The following is a 20,444-nucleotide window of genomic DNA, read 5'->3' as shown; positions in this document are numbered from 1 at the left end:
GGTGTCAGATGGACACTAGACTCATCAGGGGGACCACTTCATAAATTATATAAATGCCTAACCACTGTGCTGTACACCTGAAACTAACATAAAATAATACTGAATCTCAACTAATTTATATATATATATATATATATATATATATATATATACTCACAGGATGTAAAGTATAGCATAGGGAATATATTCAATGGTATTCTAAAGCTATGTACAGTGTCAGATGGGTAGTAGATTTGTTGGGGTCATTACTTTATGGTGTGTGTAAATGTATAATCATTATGTTGTTTTGTACACCTGAAACAAATAATAATATAAAAAATATAGGAAAAAAAAAGCCTTTCAAACTTAAAAAGGAAAGAATGGTAGGGCTTGCCAGGTGGGCATGGAAAGGAAAAACATTTCAGACAGAAAAAAAAAAAATACGATACATGCAAATGCAGAAGACATAAGTGAAAATGCTTGCTGTGATCTGGGAAAAGCAGATAGTCTGGTATGTCTGGAGCAAAGGCTGTTTGAAGGAGAGTAACTAAGGCTAATGTTGAAAAGGTAAGCAAGAGTCAGATCAAAAAGGGTCTTGGGAGATATGTAGTATAATTACCCCGCCACACGTTTTAAATATGAAGAAACTAAGTCAGGCTCAGATGGGTTAAGTAAGTTACCCCAGGTCAGGATTCTGTTGGAGAGCTCATGCTATCACACAACCTCCCACTCTAGAGTGGCTCTGAGATTACTTAGCTCGGATGTTTCAGTGTTTGCAAAGTCTGTTAAAAACTGAAAAGCAAGTGTGGTTGGAAAGTAGGTGAGCAATGAGTTCAGGATCATGTGGGTTGTTATGAAGTGCCAGAGTGTCCAGTTGACAACTAGAAGTTCAAGGCTAAAAGTAAGAAGATCAAGGCTACAAATGTGAGAATCATCAATATATGGAGGTAGGAGCATTCATGGGAGTGGGTGGCATTGCAGCAATTATGTCCCTCGTAATGCTGGCAAATATTTTCTCAGGACAGAAATATTTCACTGGAGAAGTATGAGATCACTGGCCAAGACAAGAAAACTGAAAGGCTCATGGTCAGACTGGCTTGGTGCTTTCTCCACTAATCAGATCCCAGTTCAGTTGTAGCATCTTCTACCAACCAGACATTGTGCTAGCACATCAGATACCCTCGAATGGGATCTGAATCTGAGGTCAAATAGCTTCTGTCAATCACCTAGTGAATATAAACTATCCTCACACACAGATTGTTTGCATTCTTTTGAGTTATACCCAATCCTGGGGTATAGGTGCACAAGGGTCGCTTAGAAAACCCAAGTTGGGAAGAAGTATCTCTGAATTCCAGGTACAGAAAACAGTCCTTTTACCAGAAGGTAAGCATTATTACTCCGACCTTATAGGTTAAACCTAAATCTTAGAGAGGATCAGTGACTTGCCCAAGGTCACACAGCTATTAGAGAGCAGAACTGACACTCAAATGGAGGGTAGGTTAGCTCCAGAGCCTAAGAGATGGAAATAAAATGAGCCTGAGTGCTGAGTATTCCCAGTATTCATTCTCACTCAGAGCCCAGTTCTCAGAATGGGTCAGGAGGGAACACTCCATGTCCTTGGTCCTAAAAAAGTTGAGAATTGAGGTCACCATTTGATGGAGAAGAGTGAGCTTTGGGCTGCAAGTCAGAAAAACTGGGTCCCAGCCCAAGCATTGCCATGACTTGCTGTGTGATTGTGACTAAGTCACTTCCCCTCTGTGGTCCCCATTCTCCCTGCATATGGAAGATGCTGGAATCCCAGGTCACTGGCAGGGCGTTTCCCTTAGACCCAAAGCCCCACCCACCAGGCTTGGCTGCATCCAATGCGCTCCTTCCAATGCCTCTCCTCTCATTCACACCAGCCATTCCAACTCAGACTTCCCAGCTGAAGGCTGGGGATGGATTGTTTGAAAAGACATATGGCATCCCAGTGCAGCCCAGAGTCCAATCTCGAGGGGAAACCATTGTTCATTCATCTGGACCGAGTGACATTCTTTATGCAAGAATAACTCTTGATTAAAGGGTGAGTTTTAATGGAAACTAATTAGGCAAACTCTTTAGCCTGGGCATAATGATCAAATGAGCTGTCACACCGTACCTGATACAATGATCTCACTCGCTACAAGATTTTATTCCTTAGCAATTACACTCCCACATGGCACTGCGTGCCGTTATTGCCTGGAGCACACATGTCAAATTAAAGAGCAACTTATGCACCTGATATTTAATTATTGCCTAGTACTACAGACACCCGGGGAATGTCAAAGTGAGCAATCCTGCTTGGGAGAAACGAAAACTGATATCTTCTGCAAGGGAGGAAAAAAAAAAAAAAATATATATATATATATATATATATATATATATATATATATATATGGATAAAATATGTATAGGCTACTATAGTTCCTTATTCAGCCCTCTTACAATTCACAGTTACAAAACCTGTTCTCCCCATCCTCGAATAATTTACCATTTTTTTTTCTTCATCCAGAAAAGTCAGCAGAAGGAGAGTTGTAGGTAAAGTCATGAGGGCCCTCTTGGTATTTGTTTATCTACATGATTGATGGATATGCTCCGGATCTGGTCAAAGTTGAGCCCTTTATGAAAGTTATTCTTTCCCTAACAGACTCTGACAGGAAGGAGGGTGCCTCATATGCCTCTCTAGCTGAAAGGGAAATGTTTACCCTCAAGGCTGAGCACTTGGGGAGCCCCATCTTGGGCTTCAGTCACACTCAGGGATAAATTCAAAAAGTTGACCAGTTTCTCCCCAGTACATTTGTCCAGAAGTTGGGACAGTGAGAGGCCTTGGAGATGTAAGGATCAATCTCTTGATAATTATAATAATTATAATCAATTATAATAATCTGAAGAATTTGGCAAACATACTGATGCTCAGAACGCCACCCCAGACTAATTGTTAGTTTGGTGCAAATGTAATTGCGGTTTAAAAGGTTAAAAATAATGGCAAAAACTGCAATTACGTTTGCACCAACCTAATAAATGAGGCTCTAAAGAGGAGGACTGGGTAATTATTTTAGGCTCCTGAGATGATTCTAATATTCGAGTAGGGCTGTAAACCATTGACCTGGACCAGCCAGACACCAACCAGTGTTCAGTGTTATGGGAACTGATCCCTAACCTCAAAAAGACAGACTTCCGTGCCCCAGTGCCTTTACACATGCTCTTCTCTCCTCTGGAATGCTCTTTCCCATCCCTTCCCTCTACCTGGAAAAAAAAAATTATCCTTCAACATCAAGTTCAAATGCCATTTTCCCATGAAGTCTCCCCTGATTTTCCCAGGAAGAGTTGCGTCAGCATCTATTAGGAGTCAAACACATGCTCAAAAGACCATTAAACCAGACTGCTCTCCTCAGTGGGGGTTCAAGAAGGGAATCCCCATGTTTCCACCAACCATCTGTGTGCCCCAGCTGAGCAAATTCTAAGACTGTCATGGTTCCTTTTAAAGAAAAGGGATAAAGAAATTATCCAGATAAAGAAATTCAATTACCCATTATCAGAATTGCACTGCCTAATACTAAAATGCCTTAATACGAGTGCTTTTGTATTTAGTAAACTGCACAGCTTGTGAAAACCCCCTCCAAACATCTGGCAGAAGGCCCAGCGGAGGTAAGGCTGGAACCTCTAATGATGGCAACATGTAAACAAGTGTTTTGTTTCAACTGACAATCATTAACTTCTAGTGTCAGCCTTAATCCCAGAGGTCTGATTCCTCAGCTTTGCAAAGACCTCTGGGAAACAGCAGCTGGGATGGGAGGGAGAGGGCAGGCTGGCCTGTCACTAGCAACCTGGAGAGGCAGGAGCTGATGGCAGCAGCCCGGAGCAGATGCCTCTGATGAAAAAGAGTGGAATCAGGGAGTCCTACCCTCCTTTCAAGGACTTTGTTTCTGGGAAAGGGTTCACACTCAACCACTGGCTGTCGGTGGGGCTTGGACAAGGAAGCCTCCACTTCTTTGTCAAATGAAGTTAACAAAAGTTCCTTCCTACTGATAGAGCAATTGTGAGAAGTATGTGAGAAAGTAAGTGCCAACAAGCCTTTTAGAACAGCACTGACTTACAGAAATCAGTCGATAATGGAGATTTCCTTCTCCGTTCTTCTCTCCAGACACTCCTAACTGCGATCTAGCCCAGTCTGATGACCCCTTCCTAACTCAGTGAGTAAAGACAATCTGACCACAGGATCACTGGGCTGTGGTGTTTGTGCACACGAACACTGCTGGAGGAAATAGCTGGAGTTTTATTCTTCCTGACCATTAGCAAATACTGGTGCTGAGTAATCCTTTACACTGGAACTCAAATACACATATCAATACATTCAATCAACATTAATTGAATAACTACTATGTTCCAGGCACTATGCACACAAGGATGATTTAGAAGGGTGTCCGCGACTTGAGTTCTCTGGAAAGCAGACGCTAAGACAGATAGCAGTTGGGGAAGGTTATTAAGAACTGAGTTTAGTGTCCACACCGGTAAAAGGGAGGTGTTAATGGACTGAATTGTGTCCCTCCAAAATTCACGTGTTGAAGCTCTACACTCAATGTGACTATATTTGAAGATACAGCCTTTAAAGAAGTAATTAAGGTTAAATAAAGACATAAAGGTGGGGCCTTAATTCTCTATAGGACTGGTATCCTTATAAGAAGAGGAAAAGACACCAGAGGAAAGATCATATAGAGGGCGCAGTTAAAAGTCAAGCCAGGAAGCGAGGTGTTGCAAGAAACCAACCCTGCCAGCACCTTGATCTTGGACTTTTGGTCTCCAAAATTTTGACATAACAAATTTCTGTAGTGTAAGCCACCCAGTGTGTGATATTTTGTTATGGCAGCCTGAGCTGACTAATTCAAGAGATGGCAGAAGCCAGAAGGGTCAGAGGTGGACACGGAGCTGAAATGCAGGCCAAATAAAGACCCAAGGTGGCCCCATGGGGAGCTCTGGAGCTGGGATGGCCTTCAGGGTCATTTCCAGTTACAATGAGGAACTGGGACTGTATGCTCCCTAGGTCAGCAGCCATTGGAAGCAAGCAGCCCCTGAAAGGAGGCGTGACCCTGGAAGAGGCAGTTTCTTTCAGTCAGGGCAACCCCCAAGGAAGCTGACAGGACTCAGTGCATCACAGTGTCCCGTCGCAATGTGGTTCCCTATGGACCACATTAGTACTCTTTCTCCAGCAATCACCATGTGCCAGAACCTTCCCAAACGTCCTCTAATTTGACTTGCATAGGACTCCTGTGAGATAACACCTAGTTCACATAGAAGGTGAAATAACTTGTCCAAAGCTACGAAGACAGTAAATAACAAAGGCAGAATTAAAGAAGAGTCCTCTCTTTCCCAATGACCCTACTCCTGTCTTGACATCAGGCTGCGTCTCCCTTGGACACTGCCATCTTCTGCAAAAGTACTCCCTGTCTACCTCTAGCAGTTACGTGTCTTCATGGTACCTTGTATACCTCTCTTCGAAGCCTGCAGCACTTGGCCTCATAACAATCATGTGAATTGGTACTCATTTAGCATTTACCATGTCCCAGGCACTGTCCTAGCACTTTTCATGTATTAATTCATTTCACCTTTCCAGCAGTCCTCTGAAGTATCATTTTCATCATTCTCATTTTATTGATGAGAAGGCTAATCAGACACAAACCCACTAAATAACTTTCCCAGAGATACCCGGCCAGGATTGGAACCTATGTGATCTGGTCCCAAATATTATGCTTTTCTGTCTTGGGAATGTGCTGGTCATGTCTGCCTCAATTCTGGACTGCATATACTTGGAGGATGTGGCCGAGTTTTCATCCTTTCCATCCCAGTGCCTTACCTGGGACTGACATATACTAAGTTCCTAGTACGCTTTTCCTGAATAACTGACTTATGCCTCATACATTAACATTTTGAAAATATTTTGACTTGATTTATATAGACAAAGCCTAGGAAAAAAGACCAATAAGATCGGATTGCTCTGTTGAGACACTGAGATCATGGGTGAATTTTGATTGTTTGAATAACTAGATGTTGATGGAATATTGGTTTTTAGGAGTTCAAAATAGATGATGGCGAACTTTCTCTGTATTTCCCATCACTGTCATAGAGCAAATGTCATGACATTTGCATTTCTGATGGCATCACCACTGGGATGCAGACTTCCCCAGGCCCATGAGGATCTGACTCAGATCCCATCTCAGGCATCACAGTTATGGCAATGTCTCTCCAAAGATCCCATAACCAACTCCAAGATGAAAAGATCAAAACTTCCATCACCACAATAATCAGAAGTTATTGATACCCAGCATGATATAAGACTATCTCAGTGGCCACTTAAGCCTGCATCTCAGTGAACTCTAATGACTGGACGTATTCCCCAAGTCTTCAGACATTCTATCCACTAGGATATTTAGATGAGACCCTTGTGTATACCATGTAGCTGACAAGATAATCAGAAGGAGCTGGTGGGGTGCTTTTTGACAGAAATTACACTGAGTTCTCTCATCTCACTCCCATACTTGCTGTTCCCTTTATAGTTATTCATTCACTCACTTATACAACAAATGTAATTGGGTTCCTACTGTGTGCCAGGCAGTTTTCTTAGCTCTAAGGATACAGCAATGAACAAGCCAGATGTATTCCTTTCTTTTATGGAGCTTATAGTCTAGTGGAAGGAGACAAACAAACAAATGATATAATTTCAACTCATGATAATTTCTATAAAGAAAATAAAACAGGGTAATATGATAGAAAGTGAATGAAGTACAGGGAGAAACTAGTTTTTACAGGAGGGTTGGGGAAGGAGTCTCTGAGGTGATATTTGAATTGAGATCTGAATAACAAGTAGTAGGCAGCCTTCAGAAAACCTGGAAGAACAGCATTTCAGACAGAGAAAAAAAGTGAGTGGAAAGTCCCTGAGGCTGGACTAAGCTTATCAGTGTTGCAGGGACAGAAAGCAGGCTGGTATGGGTGGGGCAGACGAGCAGAGAGGAGAACGGTAAGATACCAGGCCTCAGAAGGCGGCAAGGGACCAACTAGCCAGGCCCTTATGGGCCTAGGTAGGAAGTTTGGATATTATTCCTTGCACAATAGGGAACCACTGGAGAGCTTTAATGAAGAGAAATGCAATTTGATTTAAGTTTTTAAAAGATCACTCTGGCTGCCAAGTGAAGATTAAAATGTAGGTAACAAAAATCAAATTTTAGAGACTCAGTTCACTTTCTACTAGATGTCTGGTCTGCTGATTTGGCTCCTGTTTTCAACCTGGAAGCTTCTGGTGAGCAATTTAGATTCCCTAGTTCCTTCCATCCCTAGCTCCCCAATACTCAAGTGTTGCTGCTAATGACTTCAGCCACCATCGCCCCTGTCTAGCTGGCTCTACACAAGAAGGGACCAGATATGTCCCCTGGACCCCAAAAGGCATTGGTTTAGCTCATTAATGCCACTTGTAAAATCCAAAGGGGTTGATTCCAAGATCCATGACAGCGAAGAAAAGAGCTGATACTATTGATCAAAGTTTCTCCAGTGCTATGCAGAGTTGGTGCTCCAAAGACACCGGTTGGAGGAATGGATGGGAATAGATGTGCTGGGTCTCATTGTCAGGCTGGGATGGAGGGAGCCTCCACTAATGGAAGAATCCTAGGGAGAAGTTGCAAGGAAGCTGCAGCTCAGCAAATATGACCTTATCTTAAAGGTTTCACACTGGCCGGGGTAAAGCTACCCAGAAGCCCCTCCTTGGATCAGGTGGGACCTGCCCGGCTACCCGGTTGATTCATTAGTGGCCTGACATCACACATCAGCAATTGGGTAATTTCTATGTTAACTACTACCTCCCGCCATAATGAGTGCTCATAACTATGTTTTATATAAAGCCGATTATGCATTTGCACAGAGCCCATAAAGGGGCAGTGATTATTAACTGTGCTGGGAGTCTGCAGTGTCCCCATTCTCTACCACCCAGTCCAGACCCACTGTAGGGTGTATTTGAATGACAAAGGATAAGTAGGTTGGGAAGGGAAGAAGCTGTGAGTGCAAGATTCCTGGACGACCAGGAAGAGTTTCTGGGTACACGCCTCTCCTAAAGCACCCTGTTATCAACCTATCTGAACTCAAGACAAACTTGGAGTTTAATGAAAACATTGGGTCTAGGAGAGTGTCATTTTTTAAAGCTCTTTTTCACTTTCTTAATTTTTCTCTTACTCTTTCATATTTATATATAAATGTATAAATATATACAATATTTACTGCTGCTTTTATTTATTTATTTATTTATTTATTTATTTATTTATTTATTTATTTTAGAAAGTCCTTGTGTCTGGGCTTGGTGATGGGGCAATAAACCATTTTAGAGGACTGGCATAAGGTCTGACCTACGGACTTGGGTTTTGTTTTCACTTCCATACTTACTCGCTGTGTTACCTTGAACCATACACCTCATCTCCCTGGGTCTCAGTTTCCTCATTCATAAAATGGGATCCCCATACCTCACACTTCTGGCAGGGTTGTTTTGAAGATTAAAGCCTAACAGCATGTATTGAGACGTATGAGTTCCAGGTACTTTCTATGTGTTCATTCATTTAAACCTCTCAACCTTTTGTGGTGGACACCAGTGACATCTCCAGTTTCAAAATGTGGAAACTGAGACGTCAGGAGTTTGGCTCGAGGTCACAGAGACGGCTAGTGACGAAGCCAAATCTGAAACACAGGCGATCGGACTCGAGAGCCAAGTAACTCAGCACAGTGCCTGCAGCAGAGCAAACACTCAAAAAATAAACGACAGTTCCTGTCATCATCTTGAACAGCTTCAGGCCAATTCTAAGCACAAATCTTTGTTGCCGTCATCAGACCTTGGGTCTGGCTCCAGGTTATTAAGGGAGATAGAAACATACTGAGGGATCTTGGCAAGGCAGAGCCAGAGTTGCCTGGTATCCCCGGAAGGTTGATCCCGGGTACTGATGGGACAGACAGAGCCCCAGGAGTGAGACAGAGAGAAGAATGCAGGAAAAGGACACAGGGTATAAGACCAGAAATCTAGACTCTAGTCCCTGACTGTCACCTGCCTGCCATGTGACCCTGAGCAAGGTCAGCTGCCCTCAAGGTTGTGCCCAGGGGCTGGCTAGGCTGGCTCTAGAACCAGATGTGAGCAGTGAAGCACAGGGCAAAGAGACCAAGATGTTCATACTGAACTATGGCTGCTAATCAGGAAACTGTGAGCCCCATCTTGCTGGGTTTCTTGCTGGAGGTCAGCTACCTTGTTTGATAGTCTAGCCTCCTTGTCTTGAGGTAGCCAAAAGCTCAAATGTGGACACTTTGGTAGACAGGGTCAGGGAGGCAGAGTTCTGGCCCTGCCCACCGAGTATCTGTGGCACACCCCAGCCCACACATAGCCCCTTTAGGCCTCAGTTTTTCCCACCTCAAAAATAAGAGCGTCGATTAAACAAATTTTAGTGGCTCTGACATCTTGAAAATTCGACATTCCCAAGCCTGACTTCATCTACAGCCATATACTAATATCCTTGGGGCAGAGCGATTTCATTTAGGTCAAATAATTTCCCTGCACATAAACAGGAGTGAAACAAAGGGCCCCTTTCTCAGAGTTGTTAGCTCTCTCTTACACACAGGCGCACACACACTCACACACAAGCATGTCCACCCTCATAATGCTTATACAGCCCACCCCCACCCCAGTCATGCACAAAGGCGCACACACACAGGCGTGCAGAGGCGCAAACACCTGGACTCTCTAAGCTGCTCCTTCCCCCACCCCACTCCTGCTCACTCCCCACCCCCCCAACACTTTCCAACTCCCCTGCTGGGAAGCTGAGCGGCTCTGCGGCCTCTGTTGTTACCTAACCTGATGGGCTGGTGCCACCCAATGGTCAGACTCAGAAATGCATCCTTGCTGCCAAGCACCGAAAGGTTTTGGAAAGCGTCCAGGGTCATTGGGTCCACCCCTCTTCCTCAACAAGACGGTGTCCAGGATTACTTTAGACAGATGAGGCTTTCTGTGGTCCTTAAAATCTTTCAAACAAGGGTTTCCTTACAAGGCTCCTCTAGTTCATAACTCCTCTAGAGCAGGGGACTGCCATTGACATTCTGGGCCGACTTACACTAGAGCCTAAAATGATTGGCTGCAAATTGTATGTTTAGCACCATTCTAGATGGTTTCTACGTGCTATCATTTTACTCCTCACAACAGCCATCTCTGCAGGGCATATGTTATTGTCTTAATTCGAAAGAGCTACAACCAAGAAGAAATGGTACTGATATAGGAAGCCAGCGCTAACTCAGAAGCCACTTGGCCTTTCTGGGCCTTCGTTTCATCATTTGCACATAATTGGTTCCAATCATTCATTCAATTATCCATTCCTGCAGTGATCACTGATTGAGCCCCTATTAAGGACCAGGTTCTGAGAGGGGCTGAGCATTCAGCAAGCACCAGTGCGTGGCTTTTGCCCTTTGCTCTTCTGGAATCAATGATGGCTCATGTCCTCCCTGACTCTGCCACCTTAATGGCTCTTACGTGACAAATTGGCCAAAGGCCCTGAGAAGAGGCCAAGGGGAGGAACATGAACAAGCTGTAGGCTAGGGGGACGAGGCAGCCACGCCATCGTGCAGAAGGGAGGTCAGTGTCCTGTGTAAGACTCCCCTGAGCCACACCCTGCTAGTCTGAGACTGGTGAGTCTGGAGCTGCCTCCAGCCTGTCCAAGGCCCAGAGCCCCTTAAGAAGGAAGCGGAAGGAACTGTGCTTATCTGTGTTCAGAGCCTGTGCCCTTTGTGCCACATCAGAGGCTTCGGAAAGTACACCAGAGATGTCAGCGCCAGAAGGGGGAAGCATGTCAGCAGCTGGAAGATGAAGCAATGGAACAAAGCTTTAATAATCATTGTGGTTGTTACTACAGCACGTTATTCTGACATTCACAGGCCCTGTAACCTGATTCCAACCTGCCTTCCTAGTGGGCGGTCTCTCCATCTATTTCCTCACAGATTCACTCTGCCCTAGACTTTCTTCCTATGCCCCAAATACCCCACTGTTTATCAGTACTTAATCTTTGCTGTTTCTGTTACTAATTAACGGGCAAAATAATAGAACATTGGAATGTCAAGCACTGGAAGAAAACATCTAGTGCAAACTTCATGGATGAGAAAAATAGGACCAGAGAGGGGTTAGGACTAGTGCAAGGTCACACAGCCCGTGAGTAGTATGGTTGAGCCTAGAATTCAGGCATCCCTTTCCAATGTGAAAACTTTTTTCTACTTTCTCTCTTCTTTTTCATTCACATACAGTTATATACTGGTGAGAATCTACTTCCATTCTGAAACATCTTTTTATCTTTCCTTTTCTCTCTACTTCCCCCATTTAACCCTACTAGATAGAAATACCTTGAAGATAGAAAACTTGTTTCCTTTTTCCAAAGCCTTAATACTTAGTACAATTATTAGCATATACATCCTTAAGATTGGAAGGAGGGAAGGAAGGAAGGAAAGAAAGAAGGGGGGAAATAAGGAAGGAAGGAAAGAAGGAAGGAAGGAAGGAAGGAAGGAAGGAAGGAAGGAAGGAAGGAAACAAAGAAGGAAGGAAGGAAGGAAGGAAGGAAGGAAACAAAGAAGGAAGGAAGGAAGGAAGGAAGGAATAAATTTTTACACAGAATTTCTATATTCACCTCTTACCTAGTTTCCCTGTCTCCAATTTCCCCACAATGTAGCTCGTTCTCTACAGTAATATCAGAGTGACCCTTTTAAAAATAAAATTGAGTCTTTCTCTTCCCTTGTGCAGAAGCATTTGAAGACTTTCCTATTATCCAACGGGTTAGCCAAGACCAGTTTTCCTACTATTCAGTATAAATGAGTCTTTCTTCTACCATACCAGACTCTTGTGCGATTAACCGTATAAACACACACATACACACACACCCTAAACTCAAGAAACACGTGACAGCTTGCCATTCCCTGAATGAAGCGTGGATGACCTCATCTCCAGGACTTTCTTATGCCAATTCCCACATTCTGAGATTCCTTTCCTGCCAGGACCAGCAGCTGCTAAAATCCTAACTAACCTTCAAAGCCCAATCAAATGCCACCTCCATGAAGACTTCCCCAATTCTCTTGATGAAATTGTTATGCTCAGAGCATGTAGTCTTTCAGGCTTTGGTAAGCATGGCACCTCATTCTGCCCTTCCTATAATGACCTTTCAAGACCTTTATCCTGGGCATTGTAGTTGGTTGCTTTCATTTCCATTGCTCCCAACAGACTCTTGGCCACGGATCTGAGGATCTAACACAAAGTAAGTGCTTAGTTGGCATTTGTTGAATGGATGTTCTTCTTACTACACCATATGCTGCAATTGTCCCTGAGGGTGCAGTTATATTTTATTCTAAAACCACTTAAGTTACTTCCTAGGCCATTATAAGCAGAAGCCCTACAGGAGCAGAACGCAGTATCTCCAAAGAGCCCTTGCTCTAGGGCAGGGACAGGGTGGGATTGTAGAACTGAAAATATTGTATAAGCAAAAGCAGATCTCTTAGGGAGAAGGGACAGTACAGGGAAACGAATTAAATCCCACTGGTGGAAGACCCAAGGAGTCAATTTTTGGCTCAACACAAAGATTTTTTTTCCACAATGAGAGCTGTACAGCAATGGATCAGGCTGCCTCAGGAAGTAGTAAGCCCATGGCCCTGCAAGTATCTAAGTAATGGCTATAAATGCCCACTGAGGACAAATCTGAGAATATAAGGTATTCTATAGGGGACCACAGCAATGAGAGTGGTGTTGGACCACATGATTTATAAGGTTCCCTTCAGCTCTGAGAATCTGGGATTCCAGCTAAGCCCCAGGAGTGGCCCAAGCACAATTACCAAAAGCTGGAGTTGACTTCCATGGCCCTTCCTTACCCTTCATTTCAGCACTCCGTCTTACTTGACCCTCCAAGAACTCTGCCACCACAGAGTTGTCAGTGGTAGGAGATACTCTTGGTGCCCCTCTCATATCCCCTTAGCTCACACTGGAGGTCGTCTGTTTCTTAGTGGACAGTTCTCATATACACTGAACTTGCAGGAAGTCACAGTGGGATTGAGCCCAGGTGCCCCCAGTGGTACCCCACTCACTTACACACCTTTCCTTGACTTCTCCCCTTTCCTTGTTCACTTCCACACTATCTCACTGCTTCCTGGAATCACTTTCTAATAATCTACTTGTATCCAAATCTTTATCTCAGGGTCTGCACTGGGGAATACAACTCATTTTTCATGGTGAGGGGCCAAACACAGACATTGTGGTTACTCAGCCCTGGATGGAAAACCCAGTTGAGTGATGTTGGGAAAGGTAACAAACCTCTCTGAACTTACTGCAACATGCAAAAAGAGATTAATATGACCTACTTCCCAGACTTCATAGCATGGTACGTGACACAGTTCTCTACAGTTACATTCACTGGGTGCTTATGTGCCAGTAATTGTGCTAAGATACATATACAGAGGGTGCCAAAACAATGTATACACATTTTAAGAAAGGAAAAACTATTAAAATTGTAATACTCAGTATATACCAACAACAAAAGATAAATACAAGTCACGTTTGACTTCTGCAATTACAAGAGGTGCTCAGAGTGGTCGCCATCAGTGTCCAGACCCTTCTGATTACGGCGAACTACTGCTTGAGCAACACTGACCAGTGTCCACTTGTATACATTTTTTTGGCACCCTCGGTGTTATACACACACACACACACACATATATATACATATATATATATACATATTTATATTGGTAGTATATGTGTGTGTGTGTGTATACACCATTGGACCCTAAATCCAATGAAAAATGGCTTTTAAGAGACAGCATAGCAGAAGACACAGAGGAAAAGGGCCTGTGAAGGCAGAGGCAGAGGTTGGAGTGGTGCATCCACAAAGCCAAGGGATGCCTGGATTCACCAGAAGTTGAAAGAAGTGAGGAAGGATTCTCCCCCTGATCCTTTAGAGGGAGGTGGACCCTGCTGACACCTTGATTTTTGATTTCTTGCCTCCAGAACTGTGAGGGAATACATTTCTGCCATTTTAAGTCACCAAGTTTGCTGTAATTTGTTATGGAACTCCTGGGAAACTAATACAAAGGTATTGTTGTACTTGCTTTACAGACAAGCAAACCAAAGCTTTTAGAAAAGTGACACACCCAGTTATCCAGCCAGAATATAGCAGACGTAAGATTTGAACCCAAGTCTGTCCTATTGTATAGTGGCCACTCTTAACCACCACTTGAAAATGTGACTGGCACTGTGCCAGGCATATTACAGATGTTCAAAGAGTGTTAATTTGCTGGTTCTAAACTTTCCCTTCCTGTTGCCCATTCTACACACCGATCATTACTAGGTAGTCAAGAGTTAATCAGATAACCCTGTTCCTGCTAATACATGAGCTCTCTCCTGGAGCGGGCTTTCACCTAGGATACAATTATACATGTCTAGAAGGTCCTTAAGAATCAACTTGTCTGGTACACCTTTCAGCGCCATGGCAGCTGGTGGAAAAGATAGATTGGGGCCTGTGCCTTGAGTTAATGTCAGTCTGAATTGAAGATGTGCCAGCATCATCAGGATAGATTCTTTAATTAACCTGCTAGTCCTGTCAGGGATTGGGTTCACTCTCTTTCTCCAGAAATGTGTTATGTGTCTCTTCTTTCACCACTTTGTCATTTGCTCTATTTTAGATTCAAGGTGTCCTTTAAGCTATGCTTTAAAAGACTCTCTGTCCTCTAAGTCAACAGCTGTTGGAAAGTGGCCCTTTAAACAGTATCTCATCACTTAACCATCACAACTCTTTACACCGTGTCTGCAAGAAGCACATATTCAGCAATTTTGATGCAATAAGTACATTTTAAGCAATTATTGTGTGCTTGGCCTTGATCTAGGAATTGCAGAACAGGAATGAGTAAGACTCAGGTTCTGCCTTTGGGCACATGCCTTCAGGGAGGGATAAAATAAAACAGGTGGCTGTAGTGTTTCCCAGGTTTTTTTGGTTTTTTGTTTGCTTTTTTTGTGGGTTTTTTTTTTTTTTTTCACTTCCTGGTAGGCATAAAAAATGATAATAATCTTAAGGGAAAACTGGAACAAATTTACAAGGCTGCTAGAGGTAAGAGGCAATCAGTTCAGGGATTCCAGTTTCCATGGCCCCACCAATTTACCCCACAGTATTGGGGTACCGGTGTCCCCACACACTAGTAATCCATTCATCCTATACCCTTTGAGAATATATGCTGATAGAAAACCATAGTTCTTAACTTTGCTCTTTGTAGGCATTTGTGTTCCACTAGTTGAACATGGATTCTGCAGTTTAAATCCGACATCACCAATACTTTCCAATTTGTAGAATACATTATATTAACAAGATACATTTCTTTAGCTATAATCTTTCTTACCACAATTTTTTTTCTTTAACCTTCAGATCCAGTTACCTCTAAACTGCTAGACTGGGCTCACAGGAAACAGAATGAATGGACAAGGAATGAGTCATTGACAGGAAAACTCAGAGACAATTGATAATGTTTAGTTCAACAGTTTGCTTTGCTTCTTGTTTTGCATGAGGACATGGCAGTGGTTTTACAGTTTTTGGTATGCATTTAAAAAGAGATTCTTTCATAAATTTGTAAAAAGGGCCCTGATTTCCAGGCATTCTATGACCTGAACTGTTTTTGAAATCCATTGAAACAAAGCAAGAACAAATAATCTCTCCTCCAAAAAAGTACAAACAAGGTGCTCTGGAGATTATAAAATTCCTGTGTATGATAGATGAAGATATGAATTTTCCTCTCAGAACTTATCCTTAGTGGTACTCATTATTACCCTGCTGTTTTTATCTACAAAGTACGGTGTGTTGGGGGAAGAGAAAGCTGGTAAAACAAACCATAATTGTGTGTGATGTACAGAGAAAAACGCACCAGAACCTCTTAAAAATATGTCAACATCTTCAGATTAGGGAATCTTTCCAGGTAAAAAAGAGACTAAAGATTCATGAAAATTAAACATAATGTGTGATTCTAACTCAAATCTGAGAAACACACACACACACATACACACAAATACTTAGGAAGAAAGGAACATATATATGACAGATTGTGGCAAACGTGGACAATTGGTGAACCTAGGTGTAAGGTATTTAGAAGCTCTTTCACTATTATTGAAAATTTTGGGTAAGATTATAAAATTATTTTAAGTTAAAAAGTTAAAAAAATTAAAGGGCTGGTACATATGTCATATAATACAAATTATACCTTGCATTTTCTTGCATTGATTCCCACTTCCTGCTGTATTCTTTGCTTCTTTCCCTGCTTTCAAAATTTCCATCAAAGAAAAAAGGAAAGGAAAGGAAAGGAAAGGAAAGGAAAGGAAAGGAAAGGAAAGGAAAGGAAAGGAAAGGAAAGGAAAGGAAAGGAAAGGAAAGGAAAGGAAAGGAAAGGAAAGGAATCACTGGAAAAAGTAGAAAAGTAAATCTAACATCTCCTAATACTTGGTAGTAGAAAAAATTCACTGATATTCTGCAAATTTGTTGGTTGAGTGAAAAACAGACTTACAGTAGGAAGAGAGTGATTCTTTGAAGAATCACACATGGAGGAGACATAAAGACCTGAAAATATCCTCTAGTGCTGAAATTTTTCATATTTAATCAAGCCTGGTTAAAATCATCAATCATCTTCCCTTACCACAAGGGGCCTGGGTACTAGTCTAAGTTTGGACCTCACTTTATCCACTGTATTAGTTTCCAAGGGCTGCCATAACAAAATACCACAGACTGGGTGGCTTAAAAAGCAGAAAGTTATTGTCTCACAGTTCTGGAAGCTACAGGTCCAATTTCAATGTGTCAGCAGGTTTGGTTCTTTCTAAGGGCTTTCTAAGGGCTGTGGTTCTTTCTAAGGGCTGTGAAGGAAGGATCTGTTCCAGGTCTCTCTCTTTGGCTTATAGATGGCCATCTTCTCTCTGTGTCTTTTTACATTGTCTACCCTTTATGAGTGTCTCTGGGTCCAAGTTTCCCCGTTTTATAAGGAAATCAGACAAATTATATTAAGGCTCACCATAATAACCTCATTATAATTTGATTACCTTTGTAAAGACTCTATCTCCAAATAATATCATATTCTGAAGTACTGGGGGTTAGGAGTTTCACATATGATCTTTTGAGGGGACACAATTTAACCCATAACACCCACCTGTGGATTTGGAGTCCTGGATTCCATTATCTCTAAGAGTCCCTGTAGCATTAACATTTTACATTTCTACACATCCAAGACTACCAGTGTTCAACTGGTGTATGCTGGCTGGCCAAAACTCACTTCCAATCCATTCCAAAGGTACAGAAATTCACACTCTCAAACCTTCAATGAGGAAATAAATCAAATTTTGGAGAAAACGTATCAGTGGCACATCTCTATTATCTTTTGAATTTTCAAAGTAATAAGATGGAGATATCCGTTGAACAAGACCAGTGGGGTTTAATATCCACCATAGTCTTTCTAGTATATTTCCTGGAACGGAGGATGACGGATTCACAAACCCTTTCAATCACTCTTTATGTAAATACTTACCCGGTGCCTGGTATGTGTCAGGCGCAGTGCTAGGGCCGAAAGGAAGGTGAACAAGACCAGCATTCCAGCAGAGCTTACAATCTCGTGGGAGTGAATGAGGGTTATGCTTATTGCCAACTAAATCCTTCTGTTTAAATGGATCGGAGAGGAAGAGAGCGGGAGACACAGGGATATTGAGAGATAAGTACTTCAGGGAGGCTTTTCCCCTCACAGTTAGGGTGTGCCCTGGAGGGGGCCTGAAATGTGAAATTGCTGTGAATCTACTGCTTCCTCAGTTGGCTCAGTTCCCATCGCCCTCTCACAATGGAGCGTCTCAAATTTCTTCAGTATGATTCGGTGGGATTTTCAAGGGCAATTTCGACTCTAGGATTTTGCCTTATACTTTGGAACCATACTCATACTCACACACTCCCTAAGGTGAAATCAACGCATGTGCCCCGTTTATAGACCTATGACCAATCCCCAGGTTTGGCAGTTAAGGGTGAGTGAAAGAGAATGAAAGTGAAGAAAGAGATAGCAAACCAATAAACTCTCATGTATCCCTATGTATTCCTCAATCCCCTAAAGTCTTGCTTCTTGTTTGTTTAAGGAAGCTAAGACCTACGCTTAGAGTAGACGCTCCAGACGACATAGTGCTGAAGGGCTTGGAACCCCAGCCACAGATTACAAGGTGCATGAAATATAAGCCTCGCTGCAAAGCTGTAGGAAGTTTGGAGTGAACTAAAGTCCGGACTTTTATCTCAAAAGCGTAAGGGTTCCATCCCGGTTCTGAGTCCACAGTAGGCTCTTGATTAAAATCTGTTGGTTAAAAAAAAAAAAAAATTACCTTTCATTATGATGCATTTCCTCATTTTCCTTCCATATTGAGAGTGACAATTTCCATTCGTGATGATCAGCCACAACATAGATGCAAATGTGCTAAGTAAAATTAGGTGTATCAGAGAGACTGTCTTAGAAAAGACCATTTTACATGCTAACCCAGCAAGCAGAGAATTACTCCTGCTCTATGTACTATATGCAAATGCTCAGATTATAGCTAATTATATTGTTGTAAAGCAGAGCCAAGAAACTGCTACAATACTCCTAGTCTCCTTGGGGAACATGCCGTGAAAAGAACTTTTTTTTTTTTCTCTTTTGTAAATTATACGATGATATAATTGGGTCTCACTGTTCATGTAACACCCCGCTCAGGAATAGCACAAGAGAAATGAACAATCTCTTACTAAGCCCCTGTTAAGATCATTAAATGTAGATCACAACATGCTAGCAGGCGCCCAGATCTTAATGTGTCACAGTAACAAAATCGGGAAAAGAAAAAGTGACAAGTTGCGTCATATTATTTTTCGCTTACAATGGAGTTTAAGGTAGTAAAGTGTTAATGAATTCGGCCCTGTGTAGTTGGTATTGTGAGAAAACTTTTTTTTTTTAATTTTTTACTACATTGTAGGAAAAATTGTCATATTCTGTTAAGCAGCTGTTTGGAGAAAAGCTTTGACAGTGTATAATTGACTCTATTTTTGCTGCATTTTCATACAGCATTGTTAGAATTATATACTATATCAGTTCTGCTTTTCAGTTTTACACACTAAGAAATTTTCCCGTTTGACAATTTATTTCACTAAGAATGATGAACTAGAGCCCAACCAGCCAGTCAAAAGTGGCATATCCCCAGCTTCTCCCATTGGACAACTTGACAGGAGTAATTGAATTATTATCAGATTGCTTTCTGAGGGACAGAATCTCTAAGATCAACCCCCTCAACCTACAACTGGCATAATATATAAATATATTTCTAAAATTACACACACACACACACACACACACACACACACACACACACACACTACCACCAAGCTGCTAACAATAGTTCTCAGGTTTTCTCTAGGAGGTAAGGATTTGAGAATTGTCAGTGATTGATAGATTTTGCACCTCTCTCTCTCTCTGTCTCTGTCTCTGTCTGTCTCTCGGTCTCTCTCTGTTTTGTCAATAGCATCTTTCTCCTGGGTGAGGAAGGAGTATTAAACCAGATCCCTGACTCTTATCACAGTGCCTTTTCCTTTCTACCATGCTGATTAGGTGTTGCAAACACATTCAGTGACCACTTTATTCCTAAGATCTTGTGCACTTTAAAGTGTAGTTTTATTTCCCTTCAAATCAACGTGTCATAAGTTCTAAGAAGATATTCCATATTTGTCTCTTCTTCCTCCTTCCAATTATAACAATGTAATATTGCCTCACAGTTGAGAAGCAGTAACAGAGGAAATATTTGACTGCCAACACAACAGAGGGCCCACCCATCAGAAAGGACAGTGACTACAAACTTCCTGTGCTGCCATCCTAGCATGTCCTGGCTGGACATCAGCCCCAGTTAAGACCATGACCTTTTGGAGTCAGAAAGGCTTGTGTTTTAGTCTTGGCTTCATCATATACTGACCAAGTAACCTCAGGCCAGTTAATATCTTAAAGTCTTTCAAATGGTACCAACCACTGAAATACCACTAGGGTATTATGAATATTAAATGAGATAATACACTTATAAAGCACTTAGCAACATGCCTGACACATTGTGAGTATTCAAAATGCAATTTCTATAGCTGTTATGATCCATGCCAGACAAAGATCCAGCACATTAATTTTTTTTATAAAAGGGAAGCACTAATACTCTTGTCTTGACAAACTGTAAATTGATTCTCTGACTCTCCCACCCCCACCTTGGTTTGTGCACCTTCCCCTTGTCTATTCACATTTTTCCATGAACTTGTGGTTGCTGCCAAATGAGTAGAGTGAAATGGGAACTCAATTTAATTGAAAATGCATGTGTCAAAGTCACAATGTGAGGAAGGTGCTGTCGTTCAGACCATCAGTTT

Source organism: Rhinolophus sinicus, chromosome 14 (assembly GCF_057876585.1).
Source record: "Rhinolophus sinicus isolate RSI-liver-muscle chromosome 14, RSI-T2T, whole genome shotgun sequence".
Lineage (NCBI taxonomy): Eukaryota > Metazoa > Chordata > Mammalia > Chiroptera > Rhinolophidae > Rhinolophus > Rhinolophus sinicus.
The sequence above is the reverse complement of the archived record's forward strand: the minus strand, read 5'-3'. Positions refer to the sequence as shown.